Below are 22,046 nucleotides of genomic sequence, written 5' to 3' on the forward strand. Positions count from 1 at the left end.
ACACATCAGGAAGATCAGGTAGTACTGCACACAAAATTCAATCCCATCTACAGGTGTCTATAGCCAGCCTATTGCCTGACTTGATGCCTACATTTTGGAAGCCGACCTCCAGTTCAAGCATATTTCATTGGAGGAATCAGAAAAGGTCAGTTTGACCTGTAAATCTGTCTTTCTGGTGGACCTTTTGTCTGCATTCACTCTTAGCCTCTGTTCGCATAGTAATAAATTCAATGGTTTTTTTTGTCAAAGATATGTTAACAAATTTTTTGCAACATACATCTGAGATAATACTAGTACAGCATGCCACACAGGGGAGCAAAGTAGTGCAGTAGAAGTATAAAGGCCAAAAGGGGTGCACTGCCCAGTAAAGGTCAAGCTCCTTCCTTGTGGAGTGGTCCAAGTAATGGATACAGTTTCTAAACGTTGTGGAGCTTGAAGTTAGACCTTTCTGGTCAAAGTCGAGAACACGCATTTCCGCAGAGTGTCATCTTCCTTCTGTTACAACGACTTTACCAGATCTTACAACTGATATGTGTGGCATGGAATAAGCATATATCAGAAAGCAATTCAGAAATATAGAACAAAATAACCCCCCCTTAAACCCATGTGGTGGCGGCATCAATCAAACGATGACGAAGTCACGTGACATGAGAACCCTAATCAGAATTGGAAGAGATGAAGGGCTCTTATTGTGGAAGGGCACACAGCCGATGGAAGACCTCGTGAAAGGAAGGAGACCAGGGGGCACCATTTAAATTCAAAATTCTTATAGTTATCTCTGAAAATGTCAGACATACGCTCTAAACTAAGCAGTTTCCAGAGGCGAGAGTGCCAAAGAGAAATAGCCGGAGCCTCCTTTCTCTTCCAGGCGGCAGCCAGGGTGATCTTAGCTGCTCCAATACAAAGCCACATGATCATTTTATCAGCTCGGGTCTGGTGTTCTAGGGTGGAATCGCGAGGACGCCTGCCATGGTAGAGGACGGGGTATCCCAGTATATCTTTTATGTGTGTCAGGATTTCTTCCCAGAAGGGGCGGATGGTCAGACAATCCGACCATATGTGTTGAAAATCCCCAAGTAGCCCACATCCCCTCCAGCACCTATCAGAAGTAGCGGGGAAGATTTGCCGCAGCTTGACAGGATGTAGGTACCAGTCCATCATGGTCTTCAAGTGGGCTTCCCTGAGCTCTGTGGAGTGATTGAAACGTGTAATGTCGGACCATAAGTGCTTCCATTCCTCCTCTGATATAGGACGGTGTATCAAATCTTCCCACATGGACATATACCGCGGGCGCAGTGATAGAGTAGTTTTAAGCAGGAAGCTATATATAAATGAGATCACTCCCCTCATAGAAGTAGTCTTGGTGAGGAAGGCCTCGAATTTTGTGAGGGGTCTGGTGGCAGCTTCCCATACTTGAGGAGTAAGGGCCCAATGCATCAATTGGGTAAAGTGATAACGCGCTGTGTGTCCAATTGCATACTCTCGTTTACAATTATCAAAAGTGAGAGGGTCAAAGTTGTGAAACAGGTGCAGCCTCCCTTCCTCCAGGCATCAAAGGATCCCTCATGTAGGGCCAGGGGGAATTCTGGGTTAAAAGGGATTGGTGTAAAGGGGGAGGGGAACAAGGTCCACCTATCGTCACCCAAGACTGAGTCCGACACCTTCAGGGTGGTACGTGTGGGGGTGCTAATGTAGGTATTTTTAGGTCTGTCCTGTCTAGGGTGCCAAGCCAAGTCCCAAATTGTCCTTCCTGTTATGCTGCGGTCCATATGTATCCAATGTTTTTCAGATTCCTGTTGTGACCATTCTACCAGGACTCTCAGCTGCGCCGCTTTATGATATAATTGAATATCTGGGAGTACAACACCCTCTTCTTTACGCGAGTGACGCAACAGGGAGTAGGAGAAGCGAGCTCGGCCTCCCTGCCAGATAAAGTGGAGGATCATGGCCTTCACTTTCCGAAAGAAGTCACCCTCAAGCTCAATAGGTAAGGCTTGAAACAAATAAAGGAGCTTAGGCAAGAGAGTCATCTTTACGGCGTGAATTCGACCTAACCATGACAGGAAAAGAGGTATCCATTTTGTAAGTTCTGTTTGAATGCGTGCAAGAATGGGAAGAAAATTGGCAGCATAGAGTCCCTCAAGTCTTGGCGTTAGTTGGACCTCCAAGTATTGGATGGAAGAGCTAGCCCAGGGAAGGGAAGTAAGGGCCCGGAGTCTGAGGACTTCTGCCAGCGGGAGGGTGAGGTTGAGTATATATGATTTGTCTACATTTATTTTAAATCCTGACGCAACTTCAAAACGCTCAAGTTCTGATCGTAAGTGGGGGAGGGAGGTTGCGGGGTCAGCTAAGGACAAAAGGACATTGTCCGCAAACAGTGAAATTTTGTGGGACACCCCAGTGAATGGTAACCCCTTAATTTCGGGATGAGACCTAATTGCCAATGCTAGTGGTTCTATGCTGAGGGCAAAAGGTAAGGGTGAAAGGGGACACTCCTGACGGGTGCCTCTGGAGTGGTGAAAGAAGGGCAAGTGCACCCCATTGACTACCACTTTGGAGCAGGGGTGGAGGTAATTAGCTCTAATCATGGTGAGAAATTTAGGCGAAAATCCGAATGCTGTGAGTGTTTGGAAAAGGTATGGCCAGTCAACCCTATCGAAAGATTTTTCAGCATCTAACCCTACTAGGACCGCAGGAATTTGGCGTCTATTGGCCTTTTCTATCAGATGCACAATTCGGCGGCTATTATCGTGTGTTTGATGTCCTTTGTTAAAACCAGACTGATCTGGGTGGATAAGGGCAGGCATGAGGTCATTCAAGTGTTTGGCTATAATCGAGGAATAGAGTTTGGCGTCTAGATTTAATAGGGCGATCGGCCTATAAGATGCGCAGCGTTGGGGGTCCTTCCCTGGTTTAGGTACCACCGAGATAACGGCCTCGGACATTGTGCCTGTCTCCGCCATAGTGTTAAAAAGACGTGCAAGGTGGGAGCTAATGTCCGGGGCAAATGTCTTATAAAAGAGGGCGGTATAGCCATCCGGCCCGGGAGCCTTGTGGGGTTTTAGGGCTTTAATGGCCGTAGTCACATCGTCCACTGTTATAGGAGCTGTGAGTAAATCATTCCATTCATCAGATACCTGGGGTAAGGGCAATGCCTGGAGGTAGTCCCTTTGGATATCGGAGTCTAGGGTGTCCCCAGTGTAAAGGTTTGTATAAAAGGGGCCAAAGAGCTCAGCTTTGTCCTCATCTTTATATGTGATGTTCCCCGTAGGTCCCTTAATGCCACCTATATATTCTCTTTCACGTCTATCTTTCAATTGTCTGGCAAGGTGTTTACCAATTTTATTGCCCTGAGTGTATGATAGATGTCGCAATTTAAGGAGTGTAAATTCCGCCCTATTATTATATTTAGCCCTAAGTTTGCCCCGGAGTGCCGTGAGGTTGCGCAGAGTTTGCCTCGTGGGGTTGAGTTTATGGGAGTGCTCAATATCAGTCAACTCACTTTCCAGTCGTTCTCTCTCGCTAGCCCGCTGCTTGTTCAAAGCCGCATTGAGGGCAATACAGTCCCCCCTAATAACAGCTTTAAAAGTATCCCAGGTGGTAAATTCCGAAGTGTCCTCCGGGTCGTTAGTATTGAAGAAATCCATGATCGCTTTTCTCAGTTTGGTACAGGAATCTTTATCTCGGAGAAGCGATTGGGGAAAGTACCTCCTGGGGGTAGTCGGGGGTTTCTATACCAAGTGAGATTAACGGATAGCAGGCTGTGGTCAGACACTGCGAGGGGGAAGATCTTTGCATCCTGTAGTGCCCCCGTAGGGTCTGACTTATGAAGATATAATCGAGCCGCGAGTATGTATGGTGAATATGTGAATAGAAGGTGTAATCTCGAGTCTGTGGGAAAAGAGTGCGCCAGGCGTCTAGAAGTCCTAAATCATGTGAGCGTTGTTGCGTCGCCCCCGAAAATGAGCCCATGTCCGAACGCTGAGTATGCGTACTGTCCAAATCTTTCTGCCATATCAAATTGAAATCACCCATAAGGATTAGTGGGCCCTCTACAAAATCTGTTAGTTTCCCCAGAAACGTGTGTAAAAAGGCCGCCTGCCCAGTATTAGGAGCGTATATTACTGCAAAGGTGCTGAGCTTCCCTCTTAAGCGCCCTTTTATCATAACCCAGCGACCCTCCTTGTCACTCTGAACTCCCAGCGGTTGGAATTGTATGGAGGAGCGAAACATGATGGCCACTCCCCTATGTTTCGTGTGGGCTGAGGACCTATAAATTAGCGGAAAATGTTTGTGTTTGAGGCGCGTGTCCTCGGCTCTAACTAAGTGCGTCTCCTGTAACGCTACTATGTCGAGATGATGGTCGATAATGTATTTCCATACTTTGTGACGTTTTTGGGAGAGTTAAGACCTTTAACATTCCACGTTCCTATAGTAATCGACATTATGTCGCAGGCACAAAACTACCGCCTACCCATAGCTCCAAAATTCCACATAGCCTCCGATCCCAGTCCTCCCTCCTGAATAGTCATAACGCCAGATCTCATAACAATGCTCTCCCAAAAGCTAGAGTTCTCGTCGGAAGTAACTGTTAAAAAGCCGCCACCACATCCCTCTCTGACCCACCCCACAACCCTCAAAGAAACAGAAACAAACATAGTCGAATAAACAATACAAATATTACAGTAGGTCCCTCTGAGTGGCTGAAAGGGGCCTTCTAGGAACCAGGGGGGACAGCAGGTGCGAGGACCCCGTCCACGCCCGTCTCGGCGGAATTTTCAGTCAAAAGCATATTTGTGCGGCTAAGGGGATCAACAAGTAAAGGCAAGTCTTAGCAAAAGGCCATGCTTAGCTAAATGCATCAGTAGGTTACCAGCAGTGGTGAGTATAACATCAGGAAACATTCTGGGTAACAGCCTGTACCACGATAAACAAAGAGAGGGTGAGGGAAAATCACTCTTGATCCCCCTGGCTTAATAAATCAACAACAAAAGAGTGAACAGGGGAAGGAGCAAACTAAGAGTAACAGCGTGGGCAAAAACCAAAATGATGTGTTAAAAGAACCCTCACTCACCAACCTAGTTGGTGACATGCTTCATCATCGGGTTCCCACCAGAGAGGCCGAGTGCCTCTCTGGTGTGCTGCAACGCCTGAACTACAGCGGAGCTGGTTTTTGAATGAAAAGGGAGTGAAATTTAAAAGGTGAATGGTTTTAACCAATAACCAATTTAATCCTGGTAAACCAAACACCGAATAAAAATAAGTGAGTTGGACAGGAGCCGGCCCATTAGGAGACAGGGCTCGTCCGAATCAAGAAGAGGTCAACATGTTTCTGCTTAACATGCCCAGTCGGCTAAGCATTCATCAGGACCATATAGAACACCACGGCGGTATGCACACGCTAAGGTGCACCCTAACCAGTGGCGTTTAGCCGGTAAAACTCACTGTTCTACCGCAAAGCCATCCTACAATTCCGGGGCTAGTGACGCTCTGAAAGTTGGTACTGTTAGCGTCATGGGTCCGAGAGGGGGGTAGTGAGCTATAGTATTTCCATGCTCGCACACTCCCGCGAAATACCTGGTTCAGTCCTACTCGGCCCGGATATTCAGCCTGTACCGACATCCAAGATTATCTCCGTCTTACAGACAAACCTCACTACAGAAAAAACAAGGGAAGCCATATTGGTCTCACGTGTAGAGTTCACAGTACCTAAGGTCTCTTCTCATCTTGGACAAGTGGCCGAGGTCCTAGGGATGAGAGCAGCCGTGAATCCGAAGAACGACCCACGCCTTGTGCTCTGAGTTAGCATCGGCTCTTGTAGTATGTCACCAAATGGTCCGCAAGACGTCGGTCGCCATGGCAAGTATACAGGAGTCTCCTTGATGCAGGCTGGAGATGATCATCGACGCCCCCTGCGCGTCCCGACATTCCAGGCAGGCGCCGATGCAGAGCCCCAGGTAGATTCTCCATTTTTACCTTGGGAGGGGGCAACTTCCTCTGAAGGAAGGCCCAGAAGGTCCAAGCCCTCCTGTAGATTGGTGATGTGGCGCCGTTTGTTCTGGAAGTCAAAGCTGAGTCCAAATGGGTAGGTCCATCTGTACCGGATCTTGTCATCTCGTAGTTTTGCGGAGACGGGTCTGAACAGCTGTCTCCGTGCCAAAGTAGATGGTGCCACGTCCTGATAGATAGTACACGAATGGCCTTGAAATGAGACGGAGTCTTTCGTCCTAGCTGCCTGGAGAACTGCCTCTTTAACTTTATAGGAGTGGAATTTCACCAGGATGTCGCGGGGTCGCTTCTTCTCTCCGTGCTGGAGGATCCCCAGTCAGTGAACTCTGTCTAGTTTGATTGTAAGAGTCCGTGGAAGCAGGATCTCCGAGAACAGACCCACCAAGAAGGCCTCCAAATCTGGCCCTTCCGCGTTTTTCTCCAGGTCTTGGATCCGTATGTTCTCCCTACGTGCTCTGTTCTCAAGGTCCTCCGTCTGAGCTGCGCTTGATGGAGCTGAGCCTTGAGTGTTTGGACATCATCTCGGAGCTCCGTAGTGAGTTGCTCTTGTTCCTGGTGTTGTGTCTCGAGGTCAAGGACTCTATTCCCCACTGAGTCAGCATTCTGTTGCAGAGAGGTCAGGCGCTCTTGCAAGTCTGACCACAGTTGGTCTATGGAGGCTTTGATGTCTTGGCTGATGTCGTTGCGGAGTTCAGATTTGAAGTCTTTGAACATGGTTAAAAGGTCCGCTTTCGTGAGTGCCATTGTCGTAGAGCTTGCGTCTCCTCTTAGCGTGGGCCGCTTTTCTGAGGAAGAAAAGAAGTCTGAGACCTTATTCGGCGTCTTGCTCGTCATCTTTTTAGGTGGCATATGGCTCAGACCATCAAAGTCGTGCATGAGTAGGAAGGATAGGTTGTGCAGGGGACCGGCTGGTGAATAGCATGAAGTGGTGGCAGAAGTGGAGACCCCATTATCGCAAAACCGGTATCCCTGAGCTAAAGAAGGTATCTCCTCAGCCGTGCAGACATTCAATGCACAGGGAGGGTCAGTGTCACTGCGTGGGGGTATAGCAAGTAGGTGTTTACCTGTGCCCTCGATAATAGCGGGAGCCATGGGATGTTGTGTCTTCGTCTAGGAGGAGCCAGTTAGAAAGAGACTTCAGCAGGGGCAGCAAGGCGGCAAATCGTGAGGACCAAAATCGCCCGCACAGGACGCATCAGCCATGATGGATTACAGCCATAGATCTCCCAGAGGGGAGATGGTGCACATGCAGGGCCACATCAAAGCAGAGGTGAGAAAAGATGTCCCTGGTAATCAGGCTATATGCAGGCATGCAGCAGTTTTCAGGAGACTGGAGACAGTGAATCAACAATTATTGCGTGTGATGGGCCCCCCCACCTGGAAACAGCAAGCAGTCCCAGCACTCAAGACAGGCATATTGGTGACCGCCACCATTTAGGCAAACGCGGCCGCCGTGTTAGATTCAGGCAGAGGAGAAGGAGGAAAATCCAGCCAAGCCAAAGATCCAGTCTTGCCGCCACCAGCACCCCTGAACCAAGTGGTACCTCAAGTTGGTCCTGCGTGTCACTTAGGGAGATCAGCATCTCCGTTGTCAGCGGGAGTTCATGCAGGGTGCCCGTCACCGCGGGCCGCGTGCCGCCATTATAATGTGCAGCACGTTCACCTTCCGAGGCAGCCAGGGCAGAAGCGGTACTGCTCGCGGCGGTCGGTGACCAAAACCGGCCTCCGCAGGTGCCTCACATCATCGGACGTCGGCAGGTTCCTGGTGCGATGTTCCCAGGTGCCTATAGCCGCTTTTCTCATCACCAAGACCGCCCACAAACCGGGAGCCAAAAAGGGCTACGTCCGTTCGGCCATCTTGCCCAGCCACGCCCCCAAATTCAATGTTTTATTAGGTTTTCAATACTTCTCTTCAGATGACACAGATCTTGAAAAGCTGGAAGGAAGCAAAAGTGATCTCCTGTTGCATAGAACAGATCGGACAAATTTCCGTCCTAACTCACTTTTGCTAGAAGCATCAAAAATTTTAGAAAAGCTGATTCATTTCTATCTTTCAGAATATCTTGATACAGATAGATTGCTACACCCCTCTCAATCGGGTTTCAGGCAGTGCCACAAAAGGCACCAGCTCGAGAATTTCTCATCAAGACCATATCGCCACCCATCTTAAGGCCCTCCATTGGCTGACAGTATATAAAAGGTTTCTTATTAGGACCTTCACATTTTCCTATCATGCCTGTTAATGGTCAAGTCCCCAGTAAGTCACAGCGAGATTCAATCATTATCATCGTAGAAGGCTTGATGCTCAACTGACAGTCTATTAGTGGTAATTCCAAAGTTGAAAGGAAACAAGAAAGGCGCCTCCTTCTCTTTTGTTAGCAGCACAAAGTTGCACAGTATTAAAGATGAATCCACCTTCTATAAGTCCCTAAAAACCTGGTTATATAGGATTTATTACTGCTGTGTATCTTCATTTGGTTTGTGTCTGTATCCATCATTTCAGGTCACTCTTGGAGCAGCTGTGTGCCATAAAAATCTTATCATTCATTCACTGCCTATTCCCACCTCACACCATAGACATAATTTCTAACGAAAAAACTGTCCGACACCTCAAAACACATGCTGACCTTTACTTGGTAATGTAAGAAAGTGGGTTATTATTTGTGAAGGATGTGGGTCCTTCACAATTATTGAGTCCTCAACCTTCTGTCTACTAGAAACCAAGTATCGCATTGTAGCAGTTGACTCTCTCAGACTAGTGAGGCAGAGTAGTCCAAGGTCTTCTAAGGGGAGGTGTTGTGGACTAGTACCAAAGTCTGCCTGAAGGCAACACACAGCATATAATAAATCACTGCCCAGTCAGTTGCTTTTCTTATGAAAGGAAAAGTACTTAATTTTTTCACACATGCTACACAATACTATGCCTTCATTCACAAATATCTACTTGATAGCAGGGGTAAATAACTATGGGGACACCCTCCTATCAGTTCACATGGTTGTGTGATGGAACCACATATGCCATTACCACGCATTCCGGTTCAACATGGTCTTTACCACCATGCACGTCTTAACCACGCATATGCCTTTACCATGCATGCCTTTACAATGAAATATGCGTGGTTAAAACGTACCTATAAAAACCCGACTCCTGCCCCCACCCTGAGCCCTAAAACATCCCTAGGGCAAATATCTACTCTGACCAAAGCCCCCATCTCTTGCCCCAACCCTTGTCCCCTGCCCTGAGCCCTAAAATGCCCCCAGGGCAAAGATCTACCCTGACCTCAGCCCTGAGCCCTAAAGTGCCCCCGGGGCAAAAATCCACCCCAACCCCAGTCCCCCCACCCTGACCCCTAAAACTACCCCCCAAGCCAATAGAACTAACCTGATCCCTGGCTCCTGCCCTAAAATGGCCCCCTGGACAAAACCTTTGTCTCCGCCCTGAGAACTAAAACTTCTCCCCTCCCTCTGAAAACTTCCCTGACCCCCTAAACCCTAAAAGCAACCCCAACCGAGCCCTAAAAATGCCCTCAAACCCCACAGCCCTAAAAACATCCCTGACACCATGAACCCTAACAGCTTCCCCTGACTCCCAGCCTGGAAAACAACCCCCCAACCCTTAAAAATGACCCCCACCAGTAGCGGCTCGTGGAGGGAGTGCTGCGGGCAGTGGGGCAGAGGAGGAGCAGGGTGGAAGGTAGTAAACTACGGAACATGGCCGAACGGAGATAAGTAAACAAATAAATAAATAAAACAAATTTCTTTGCGCGTGCTGCATCGCATTTGGCAATGCAGCGCGCGCATTGCCGTAATTTACTACCCCTCACCCAGCTCCTCCCTCGCCCCGCCCCGCAGCACTCCCACCATGAGCCGCTACTGACCCCTACCCCCAATACCCGTCCCCAGTCCCACTTACCTCACTGCGTCCTCTCCCAATCCTTCCTCTTCCTGGCCCTGTCAATTACGGACATCTAGACCCGCAAATGCCTTAACCACGCACATGTGTGGTTAAGGCAACCATGGTTGCACTTGTGTGGTTTGGGCACGTCTGGCTTTGGCCACATTGTTCCGACATTTCCTGTTCACACCCTTGGTGAACCCTGAACCCGATGACCACTACACCCCCCGTATATACGAGGCACAATACAAAGCGGTGTAAGTATCAAAATGTAGGCCTACTGGGTTGTGAGGGTGTCACCATATTAATAACAGTAGAAATAGATCTTGATTAATCAGTGCATCACTACTAAATTCACTAAGGATGGTACTATTTTGAAATAACATGAATTAGGGCATGTAATTACTCATTGTTAACCATATGATTGCCAGGAAAAACATTTCAAAACACTTCAATCAAACATGTAGTGATTTACTGTTAACTTTGTGATGGCCAAACATACATCCACCAGCACCAGGATACCCTCCCGAGTGAGTTGTGTGTTGTACAAATGAATATGACATGACACAACACGACCTAAGGACGTTTTAAGGCATGAGCAAAGGGGGCTCTGGCCCAGGGCCTCCACCTTTCTAGGGACCCTTTCATTAAGCACCAGGACAGTACCAGACAGTGGCATAACGCAAACATTATAGGGCCACCTACACAATATGAACAGGGGGCTCCCAGGTTTCCAATATCTCGTAAATATTCAGAGGCTTTGCACTGAATAGGGGCCCCTTGAAGGACTGGGGTCCCCTTTTGAGACAGCAACGAGGGTTGTTGATAATCAGACTAGAGCTGCTGAGGGCTTTTATGATCTGAAAATGGATAATAAATTCAGAATCTTTCTGAGCAGGGGGCCCCGAAATAATGTTTGGCCCAGGGCCCACAAAATCCTTAAGATATCCCTGGACAAGACACAACACTGCACGGCATGACATGACATGACATAACATAATCTTCCCATGATCCCAAGAGCGTTTGGGTGGGGGGGGGGGGTTGAGCACTTCTGGACTCTGTAGAAACAAATTCTAGTCCCTGGGTACCAAGTGGAATTGGAAGTCCTTGAGTTCTTCTTCTGCAGTAGGGGTCAGATGTCTTATCTCTCCCAGATGGGCATTCTTCTGTCGTCACTTCCCCCTAGTCCAGACTGTTCTAAAAAATCTTTCTCTTGTGAATGAATGAAAATATTTCTAAAGTGTACAGATACTGTGGGAGTGTCCCATGGCAATGGAGGGAGGTACCATGGGTACCCCCCAGTGCACAGCTGACCCCCATCGCCCCCGGAGATCCGCAACGGGTGCCCAAAGCCAGTCTCTGCCTGCCTTTTTGAGGCGGAGAATCCGCCGCAAAAAGACAGGCAGAGAGGCCCATGGTAATCACTACCACCGCCGCAATGATTGCCTGGTTCCAGGTTCTGCAAGTTGGGCAGAAAAGGACCGACTTACGTAACTGTGGCGGTCGGTCTTTCCGACTGCCGCAGAACAATAGTGATTCCCACCGCCATCCTACTATGGAGGTGGGTGAATCACCTTTTGATTGCCGTCGGATCGCCACCGCCGGGCCGGTGGTGGTAATCCGCACGCCATCATAATCATCCCCAGAATCTCTGTCTTGTCAGGATTACATTGTAGGTAGTTCTCCACCCCATCATCACCACAATCCAAGCAGTAAATCTTTCCTTGGCTGCCGCCAAGTTGTCTTCATAAGTCAGCAGAAGCTGGGTATCATCCGCGTATGAGACAAGTTGGATACCAAAGGATTCAATTAGAAATGCAAGGGGAGACATGTAAATGTTAAAAGTGTGGGTCTCAGGGCTGAGCCCTGAGGTACCTGGCACTGAAGGTATGTCTTCACCTCCGAAAAGAATGGCTTAAGCCACATGGTCTGTTCTCTATAGTCCAAAAAGGAACGCAGCCATTTTAAAGCAGTCCCTTCCACCCCAATCGAGGCTAGACGCTACAATAGGATCTGATGTAAGAATGCATCAAATACCAATGAGAGGTCTAAGAAAATCAGGATGGTATTGTGGGCAGTATCCAAAGTTAGCATAATGGAGTCAGTTATTTCCATGAAAGCTGATTCCGTGTTATGGTGAGCCATGAAGCCTAATTCTGATGGGTAAAGTAGAGTGGACGTACCAAAACATTTTGCTAATTGGGTGTTCACAATCTTCTCAAGTAGCTTTGAGACCACAGGGAGCAGGCCAATGGGTCTAAAGCTAGACAGGTTTTCAGAGTCAGCTTTAGGTTTTTTGTAGAAGAGAGATAGCATTTGCCCTTTTCCAAGAGTTGGTGGACCATCCCTGATCGCAAAGAGGAAGCAAAGAAATCCATGTATATTGACCTTAAACTTTCCCCTAGTTTTCTCAAAATATAGTGAGTTAATATTAGCTTCACTAATTCTATTGGAATAAAAAGTGTATTGTGCAAGATTGTTATGCTTATGGTATGTGCTCAGGGCTGATTTGTACTGGATTTTATCTTTTTTTAGAGTATTGTTGTCTCCACAGACGTTCTAGTTTCCTACACTATTTCCTTTCTCCTGCTAATTCATTTGTAAACCAGCAGGCAGACGGACGGTGTCTTGTGGCCCAAGACCTAGATTCCGGGGCAGCAGTATTAGCGGCGGCTGTAAGCCAATTGCTAACCACGACATCATCTGTTAGAACGTTGCCAGTTAGCAATGGCTTGGAAGTCCCAGAAACTCCTGCAGTTTGGGGATATCTACCTTATTCCGAGCATGGCTCTTAGGGGTCAGGCCATCAGTCATCTTACCCTTACAGGAGGACAAAGGCCAGTAGAAAGGTAATACAAAGTGAACTGACCCAATGACTTTCCTAGGGCTTTTTAGATTAATCGAAGTGTTGGAAAATGTAGCATCAATTATCTGCCCAGCTCTAAGCGTAGGTCCCACAGGGGTTATAGACAGGTTAAAAGCTGCAAGTGCATCTAAACAATTCTGGAAAGAACTATTTGTGGATTTGTCCATCAAAGATTGTAAATTTTGCGTAGTTAACAATCTTCTCTGCTAGCACCTGGGTGATGGAATGAAGAAAATCCCCTGCATAACACGGGGGACCACAAAGCAAAGCCCCAGCGAAAGAACATTGAGATGAAAGTGAAATACAAAAACCCAGAGCTTCGGCGTCTTCCAAGTCTTCTGCCTGGAAAGTGGAGCATTTCTGCATCTTCATGAATGCTGTGGCTACACCACAACCATGCCTATCCACTCCATTGAAGTGGGGGCAGGAATCCTCACTTAACCATGTCTCTGTTATGAAAAGGACATCTAGTTGCGCTTCATCTATGAAATTATAAATGTCCAGGGCATGTTTATGGAGGAAGCGTACATTCATTTGAGCCGCTTTTTGTATAGCCTGGGTCTTGGGCTGATTCACCTTCTCCCTAATTCCTAAATTTAGAGAATAAAGTGGATGTCTGCAATTACAGCAGTAAACAGGACCATTGCACTTCAATAACACAGGGATACAAAAGTTCCGGATGCGGGTTCTCATGCCATGCAGCTCAGTGGAAATATAAGTGATTTTGGACTGTACTTCAGGAGTGCAACCAGCATTATGCCTGGTGCTGGCCATTTTTAAATGGGGGTGGATAGTTCTAGAAGCTACATGCCTCTGCCCAATCCTAGAGTGACACATCACCACTCCACCCCTACCCCAACCTCTTGCACAGCATTTTAGGAATTTCAAACAAAATGTCAAAGGGCAGCCCCTTTCGTGACATGCTCTAGAGATCTATCTGCTATCCTTTGTTTCCGTGGGAATGAGCCTTCCCAGGTCAGGTGCAGTGAGAAAGGTAATTGCACATGAAGATTTCATACCCACCTTTTCCTTTCCCGGGAACAGGCCCAAGCATTGTCAAATGGTTCAGTTGTGTTGGGAGGCCGTTGATCTTCCAGCTAGCAAGAAGAGTAATTTATTTTTCCCAGCAGGAGGGAAAATTACAAATCATGAAGTGTGAACTAGGCCTAGCTAAACTGTAGTTTGTTCTAGATTTCACCCATAGTATATAATCAGGGCCACTGGAATTATGTGGTAGGGGAGGACAACATTATATGACAGGGTTGACTAAATCATGCACCAAGAAAAGGCAAATTATGATGCATAATGCACAACATTTTCTGATACAATTACTTCATTATTTTTATACAGGGTAACACCGTCCAGAAAAATATTTTACCTTGTTACTACCAATTTAATACACAAATACAGCAATAAGCAGTTGAAAAAAGACCAGTTAAGGGTTTTCCACTACGCGTAGAAACATGTTGCTATGCTTTTAGTCACTTTTGATAAACTAGAAATAGAAACATTTATTTTTGTTAAAATCTGCAGATTTTGCATCAGATTATGGTTTATGGGGCATACTCAGTAAATCCATAACTATACTAAAATAAAACGCAGCAGCATAGCTGCAGAATTTCAGTGGCCTTGTATAAAATATAGCAAAACGCTGAACTTTTCAGTAATTACTAAAGGTGTACATACCAACAATGGTGCACAGACAGAATATCGAGTTTAAAATGTCGACATACACATATATTGAGTTTTAAATACCGTGATGCAGAAATATCGACAGCAAAAATATTGTGGTCAAGAATATCGACTTGCAGGTAAGAAATATTGTTTTTGGAAATATCGAAGTTGTTAATATCGATTGCAAATATATAGTTGTTTAAAATAGCGGTGTTTTAATTAGTGTTATGTATTTTAGTATGTATTTTGAAAGTATGTGATCTATTTTTTTGTATATGAATTTGTTTTGTTTTTTAATATATGTGTTACATTTTTAGTAGTTATTAATTTGATCTTAATTAAATGTTGTGTTTTTAAGTAATGTAGCGGGTTGTGGGTTTAAGGGGGGAAAAGGTGGGAAGTAACTTTTTTATAATAAATTAATGATAATTTTTTATGTATTAGTATTTATTTAATTAAGATTGTATGGTGTTAATTGTGGGAATTAATTTATGATTAATTATTTGTTAATTAGTTGTTAATTATTTTTAATTAATTAATTGGCAATTATGTTAATCATGTTAATTTTTTAGGGAGCAGCTTGTGGGTTTATAGGGGAATAGGATGGAAAGTAATTTAATTAGAATAAATGTATTAAAACATTTTTATTAATATTTATTTAATTTATATTTTATAGTGTTAATTATGGGAGTTATTGTATTATTAAATATATATTAATTGGTTGTTAATTATTATTAATTAAATAATTTGTACTTAACTATGTTATTTGTGCCTTATTTTAGGAGGGGTGGAGGGTTGTTTGGAGAATGGAGTGGGAAGTTATTTATTTATAATTGATAATTAATTGTTTGTTAATTAATGCTAATAATTAAGATAAAATATGGCAATTGTGTAATTAATTTTGATGTAAGTTGTGGGGTTTATAGTGGTAAAGGGTGGGAAGTAAATTATTTTAAATTAATTAATAAGTTGTTGTTACTTGATATTAATTTATTAATGTAAAATTAGTACTGGAAATTGTGTAATGATATTTAGGTGTGGGTTGTGGTGTTTATTGGGGTAGAGGGTGTAAAGTAATTTATGTTTAATTAATTAATAATTAGTAGATTATTAATATTAATTTATCAATTGATAAATAATTATGGTAAGTGTTTATTGTTATTTTGTGTGTGTGTTTTGTTTTTATAGGGGTAACTTTGGGGAGTACATTTATTTTATTTGTTTTAATTTTTGTTTTAAATTAATAATATTTTTTAACTGATAATTAATTATGTTAAGTTTAAAAAAAACTTTAAATGGGGTAGTGAATTATATGGTGTTATATGGTAGAAAATAAAAAATATTACTTTTATGTACTGTTCTGTCCATAAAAATGTTCTATTAAAAAATCATTTTTTGTTTTGTTTTTAAATCATTTGTAATTCTTAAAAATAATCTTTTTAGGTGTTTGATAGATCTTTTTAACATTCTAATCTGTTTCTATCTTTTGTAATATTTAAAACTTTCATATATGTTTTATTTTTTTTGTTTTTTAAAATCTTTTGTGTTGTTGTTAATTTGTTTGTTTTTAATTTTGAATTGACTCAAGTGGAAATATAAATTTTTACCCCTCCACTAGCCAACACTTTCCATACTGTTGCACAAACTGGAGTGGGAATATACATTTTTACCCCTCTGCTATCCAACACTTTCCCTACTGTTGCACCCACTGGAGTGGGAATAGTATTTTTTACCCCTCCGCTAGTCAACACTTTCCCTACTGTTGCACTCACTGGAGTGGGAATAGTAATTTTTACCTCTTCGCTATCCAACACTTTCCCTACTGTTGCACCCACTGGTTTTTGAATAGTAATTTTTACCCATCCCCTATCCAACACTTTCCCTACGGTTGCACTTACTGGAGTGGGAATATTAAGTTTTAGCCCTCCGCTATCCAACACTTTCCCTACTATTGTACTTACTGGAGTGGGAATATTAAGTTTTAGCCCTCCGCTATCCAACACTTTCCCTACTGTTGCACCCACTGGAGTGGGAATAGTAATATTTACCCCTTCGCTATCCAACACTTTCCCTACTGTTGCACTCACTGGAGTGGGATTAGTAATTTTTACCCCTCTGCTATCCAACACTTTCCCTACTGTTGCACTCAATGGAGTGCAACATTTAATTTTAAAGACTAGGAAATATTTTAATGTTTTAATTTATAATATAATGTTTTTTATTAGATTTTATGTTATAAGTGTATCTAAATATATCATATATTATGTGTACATATTTATATATTTATAAAATTAGAAAATATATTACAATTAATAGTTTATTAATTGTTTTAAAGGAAATATATATATATTAATTACATTTTATATATGTATGTTTAAATATGTTTTTTAATACATTTATTTTATTATATTTGTTAAACTGTATATTAAATATAAACATATTATTTAAGTAAATTTTATTATTTAATATATTTAACATTAATTCGTATTTAAATTTAAAAAATCAATATTTTGTGCATCTATATTTTTTACATCGATATTTTTGTTTCAATATTTTTGTACTTACAATTTTAAATATAGGATATCGATATTTTTGACATCGATATTTGTGTATGGGAAAATGTTGGGAATCAATATTCCATCAGTTAACCACCAACAATACCAATGCCCACCTATATTATGAGTCCTGACCAGGTCATCACTGAAGTGTCCCGTCTGTGACAGGGTACTTGTGTGCAGATACAGGGCTGAATTGGGCAGAAGTCTCACACACTCACCTTTTATGCATATACATATGCGAAAGGATGTGCATGCATCTTCATGTGCAGTCCAGAGGTTACCACTCTACCAGGCATCTGCGCACATTATCTTAAAATGCAGAAACTGGCGGTGAGCACTCCTACTCTATTATCACAGAGAAAGTCTTGGGTACTGGGATCCACTCGCTACCAAAGCTCATAAACCAGGTAGTCCTGAAAGTGAAAAGTCCAAGTGGATGAAATGGGTGGAATCCATTTCTCCCAGTTATCAAGAAACAATTTTGTTATTCCAGATTTCTGCTACAACGTTCAAATATACCTCCACTCAGTACAAAATGTAACAAATAAAGACAGCAAATATGTCTATGTTTTATTTCTTTCATGATAAAGAACCTTTTTATGTTTTTTAAGCAAGAAAATAATAAATTTTTTAAGATGTTATAGGACCCTTGCTGTTTTCTTATTGGTTAAGAAATATTTCTTTCACATGGATATTATTTGACTATTTCAAACATTCTCACACAGGGATTACTCTTTGCACAATACTTTTACTTTACAGCACTCTGGTACCTTGTCCACTCAACAGGAATGTATACATCAGTTTTGCATTTTAGATTTTTTTGCAATGTACTGCAAGGAGGGAAACAGGACACTGGTCCGGCAGAAATACTCATTTGCTGCTCTCACGAAACGTACTCCTCCAATGGAATTTGAAAAATAGATTTTATTGAATATTGAAGAGGACGCAAGAAGTTAGGCATGGTCTAGTTGTCAAACTAGATGTTGAAGTCTAGTATACACCTGTTGTTTTGATCCATAGTAGAGTTTGCAACTTAGTCCATGAAAGCCTCTGTAAAACCAGCATCGTACGGGGTGGCCAATCTATGAGGGGAAATTTGGTTGAGATTGTTGCTGATTGGTAGCAGTAATCTGGATTTGATTCACATATCAAATTAGTGAAGTTCTTGATGTCAGATGAGGGCAGGATTTTTTCGTAGGTCGCTGCTAGTATTCTGCCAATCTTCATATAAACTAAGGGGTCTATTACTATAGCGGGCGGATCGCCACCATCCGCCCGCCATTCCTCCCCGCCCGCCTACCATTTCCCCCCGCCATATTACGATAGAGGGGGGGACTCCGGCGGGTGGTAAGACCGTCTGCCGGTTTTCTGCCCGTCGATGAGTCGACCGGGCGGAAAAGGGGTATAATATGGTGGCGGTGCTTGCAAGACACCGCCATCCATATTATAATGCAGGCGGAGATGTGCCTTTCCACGGCGGCGTTGCCACCATGGAAAGGCATGCGGTGTCTGCATGTGGGGGCCAGTTGTGGGCCCCCATGGCATTGGGGGGTGGGGTGTGCACATGGGGGGTGCACAAGCATTTGCATGCACAACGTGGCAGGCACTGCACTGTGCCTGCCACATTGTGCATGCAATTGCACAATATGCCTTTTTTACATTGCGGCGGGTGCTGCTGAAAGCACCACCCGCCGCAATGTAAAAAATGCTGGATGCGCCCGCCTATGTGGTGGGCACATGCTAATCTGCATAAAGGGACCGCCGCACATATGGCGGGTGGTCCTTTTTGCTGCAATAGACCCCTTAATCTCTAAACTTGTTTCATAATCCATTTGGTATTACATTGTGTAGAATGGGACGTGCACCTTTGCCAAACCAGGTTTCAGTGGTGAAAAGGAGTTTAAGTTTGAAGTCTGCTAGCAGGTCCTAGATACCATTTCTGTTTTTGTTACAGGATGTTGCATTGATTATCATACATGAGAGGTAATTGAAGTCATATCATATCATATCATATAAAGGTGCCGATCACGATCCGGCAAAAAAATTCCCCGTACGACTCGTATCCGGTCTTTTTACCGTACGAATCGTACAAGTGCCGTACAAACTGCCAATTACGATTCGCATGGGAAAAAGTCCATACGAATCACATTGGGAATTATTCCCCACACGTCCTCGGGTCGGAAAATGTGTCTGACACGTCCACGGACGAATTACCGTACAAATGTGAAAAGTCAAGTCCGACCGCGGAATTACGATCCATCCCGTGCATCCGATGTTACAACCGTATGCAAAAAACACCGTCCGCACCGAACTCCCATAGCAACCATGGAGACATGTGCCCGCATACGCGCCGAACACCCCCCCCAGCCCCGTATGTCCGAGTCGAACCCCCCCAGACCCCATACGTTTGAGTCGAACCCCCCCAGCCCCCGTACGTTCGAGTCGAACCCCCCACCCAGCCCCCGTACGTTCGAGTCGAACCCCCCACCCAGCCCCCGTACGTTCGAGTCGAACCCCCCCAGCCCCCGTACGTTTGAGTCGAACCCCCCACCCAGCCCCCGTACGTTCGAGTCAAACCCCCCACCCAGCCCCCGTACGTACGTGTCGAACCCCCCGTGCATGTACACCTGTGTACGTTCGAGTCGTACCCCCCCGTGTATGTACACCCGTGTACGTGTCAAACCCCCCGTGTATGTACACCCGTGTAGCGCTGGGGGTACGCACCGTACATACACAGGTGGGGGTACGACTCGAATGTACACAGGTGTACATGCACGGGGGGGTTCGACACGTACACGGGTGTACATACACGGGGGGTTCGACACGTACACGGGTGTACATACACGGCAGGGTATGACTCGAACGTACACAGGTGTACATGCACGGGGGGGTTCGACACGTACACGGGTGTACATACACGGGGTGTTCGACACGTACACGGGTGTACATACACGGGGGGTATGACACGTACGTACGGGGGCTAGGTGGGGGCTCGACTCGAACGTACGGGGGCTGGGTGGGGGCTCGACTCGAACGTACGGGGGCTGGGTGGGGGGTTTGACTCGAACGTACGGGGGCTGGGTGGGGGGTTCGACTCGAACGTATGAGGGCTGGGGGGTTCGGCGCGTACCGGGCCACCTACTCTGGTCGTTTCGCGCCGTACTTCGCTTTTCCGGCACTTTTTGGGTGCCGTGAAAATATTGCCGTCCGGACTGCTGTCGGTTCGAATCGTAGTTCCTGGGTCGTGAAACGCTGCCTGACAGCGTCCCGACGTCACGTCGCAGCATTCCCAGATCACATTCGTACGTATATTTTCGGCGGTCGGTGTTTTTTACGATTCGTACGGAAATGGTATTTCCGTGCGAATCGTCATTCCATGTTTGTAAAGTTTTACAACCGGGTACGAGTCGGACGGAGAAAACACTCCGACCGACGGTTCGTACCCGGTTTTTACCGAATCGTAATCGGCACCATAGTCTTTATTATCGATTATATTCATCATAAAAGACAGTGCAGTGTAAAAAGGATATTCCATACAGTAAAAAAGAAAGACATTTCAATGGTAAAAGCTAGATAAAAAACTAAATAAAACACAGTGCTGGGTGCCTATTATGTCCTATTTCTGATAATCCAGGCCCAACCCAGAAATTTGGCCACGGCAATTACAGTGCAATTACTAGTATCAGATGTTAATATTCTTAACGCCTCGAGCCCCACTTTGGTACCCAAGTTTCGACATATGGGTTTGAGCCATTTTGCTCGGGGGGCTACATAGGCCGGGCAGACAAAAAATATATGGCCAGCGGATTCAACACAGTCGGAGCACCAGCGACAGGAAGCACTCACCTCTCCCTTCCAGCTTTTGGTGAACGATCTGGTGGGTAGGAAACCAACCCTAAATTGGTGGTAAAGTTTCCTGTCACTGGGCCTACAAATAATGTCCCAATAATCTTCTAAATATGGGACATTTTTTTGCTCTAGAAACCTGCCAGTCAAAGACTCTACTGATGTTTGTGTTAGCTGCTTCTGGTGAACCTGGGACCAGTAGAGACCTTTGAATAATTGTTTGGGTGGGAAGGGGTTATTAGCGGGGTCGGACCATAAATTTCCCAATCCCATGGATTCCAGTAGCAAACTAACTTGCTTAAACCAGACTATGTTGCCAGAGCCCAAAATGGAACGAACATCCAAAAATGCCTTGGCATATGGAGCTAATTCCGGGGTGGTCCATAATCTTCTCCAGAAGGCAAGAGGTTTAAACCGGGCAATGTCATCGAAAGAGCGACACCCAAGATCCAGTAAAAGTGGTTTCACTGGGCTTGAACTAGGAAGGCCCGTGAGATTCCTCAGAAATGTATTTTGCGCCTTGACCAAAGGGGATAGATCCGCAAAACCCCAGAGTTCTGCACCGTAAATAATCGCGGAGCTGATCCTGGAGTTATAAATCTTAATTGCTGGACCTATCCTTTATATCTGGGACTGTTTTTGCTCTTTTACCAAACACCCGGAAAGCTGGGCAAATTTAAGAGATAGAATGTCAATTTGCGGCTTCCAGCTCAGTTTGTTCTCAAGAGCAACCCCCAGATAGGTCATGATGTTCGTACGTTCAAGTGTTTGGTTATTCATTGTGACGTGACCTGCGAAGCTTCTTCCTTTATTGAAAACCATATACTTGGTTTTGGAGACGTTTACTTGCAGATCATGGTCAAGGCAAAATTTGTCGAATTGATTCAGGGCCCCCTGTAGCCCCATCTGTGTCTGTGACAGTAATAGGGTGTCATCGGCAAACATGAGCAGTGGGATCTTAGTACCACCCAAGGAGGGGGCGTCGGTTGAAATAGATGAGAAATACTGCACAACTCTATTAATGAATAACAAAAAGAGAGTTGGCGCTAGGACGCACCCTTGCCTGACACCCCTATTTACTTTAAATTTGTCAGTGACCTGCCCTTGGTTCCCCCAGCGGACTTGATCAAAGTTATCATCGTGCAGCCTGATGACGATGTTCAGAAGGTCAATGGGCATCCCTAACCCGGCTAACACC

The sequence above is a fragment of the Triturus cristatus genome, chromosome 2_1, assembly GCF_964204655.1.
Source record: "Triturus cristatus chromosome 2_1, aTriCri1.1, whole genome shotgun sequence".
In the NCBI taxonomy this organism is placed as follows: Eukaryota; Metazoa; Chordata; class Amphibia; order Caudata; family Salamandridae; genus Triturus; species Triturus cristatus.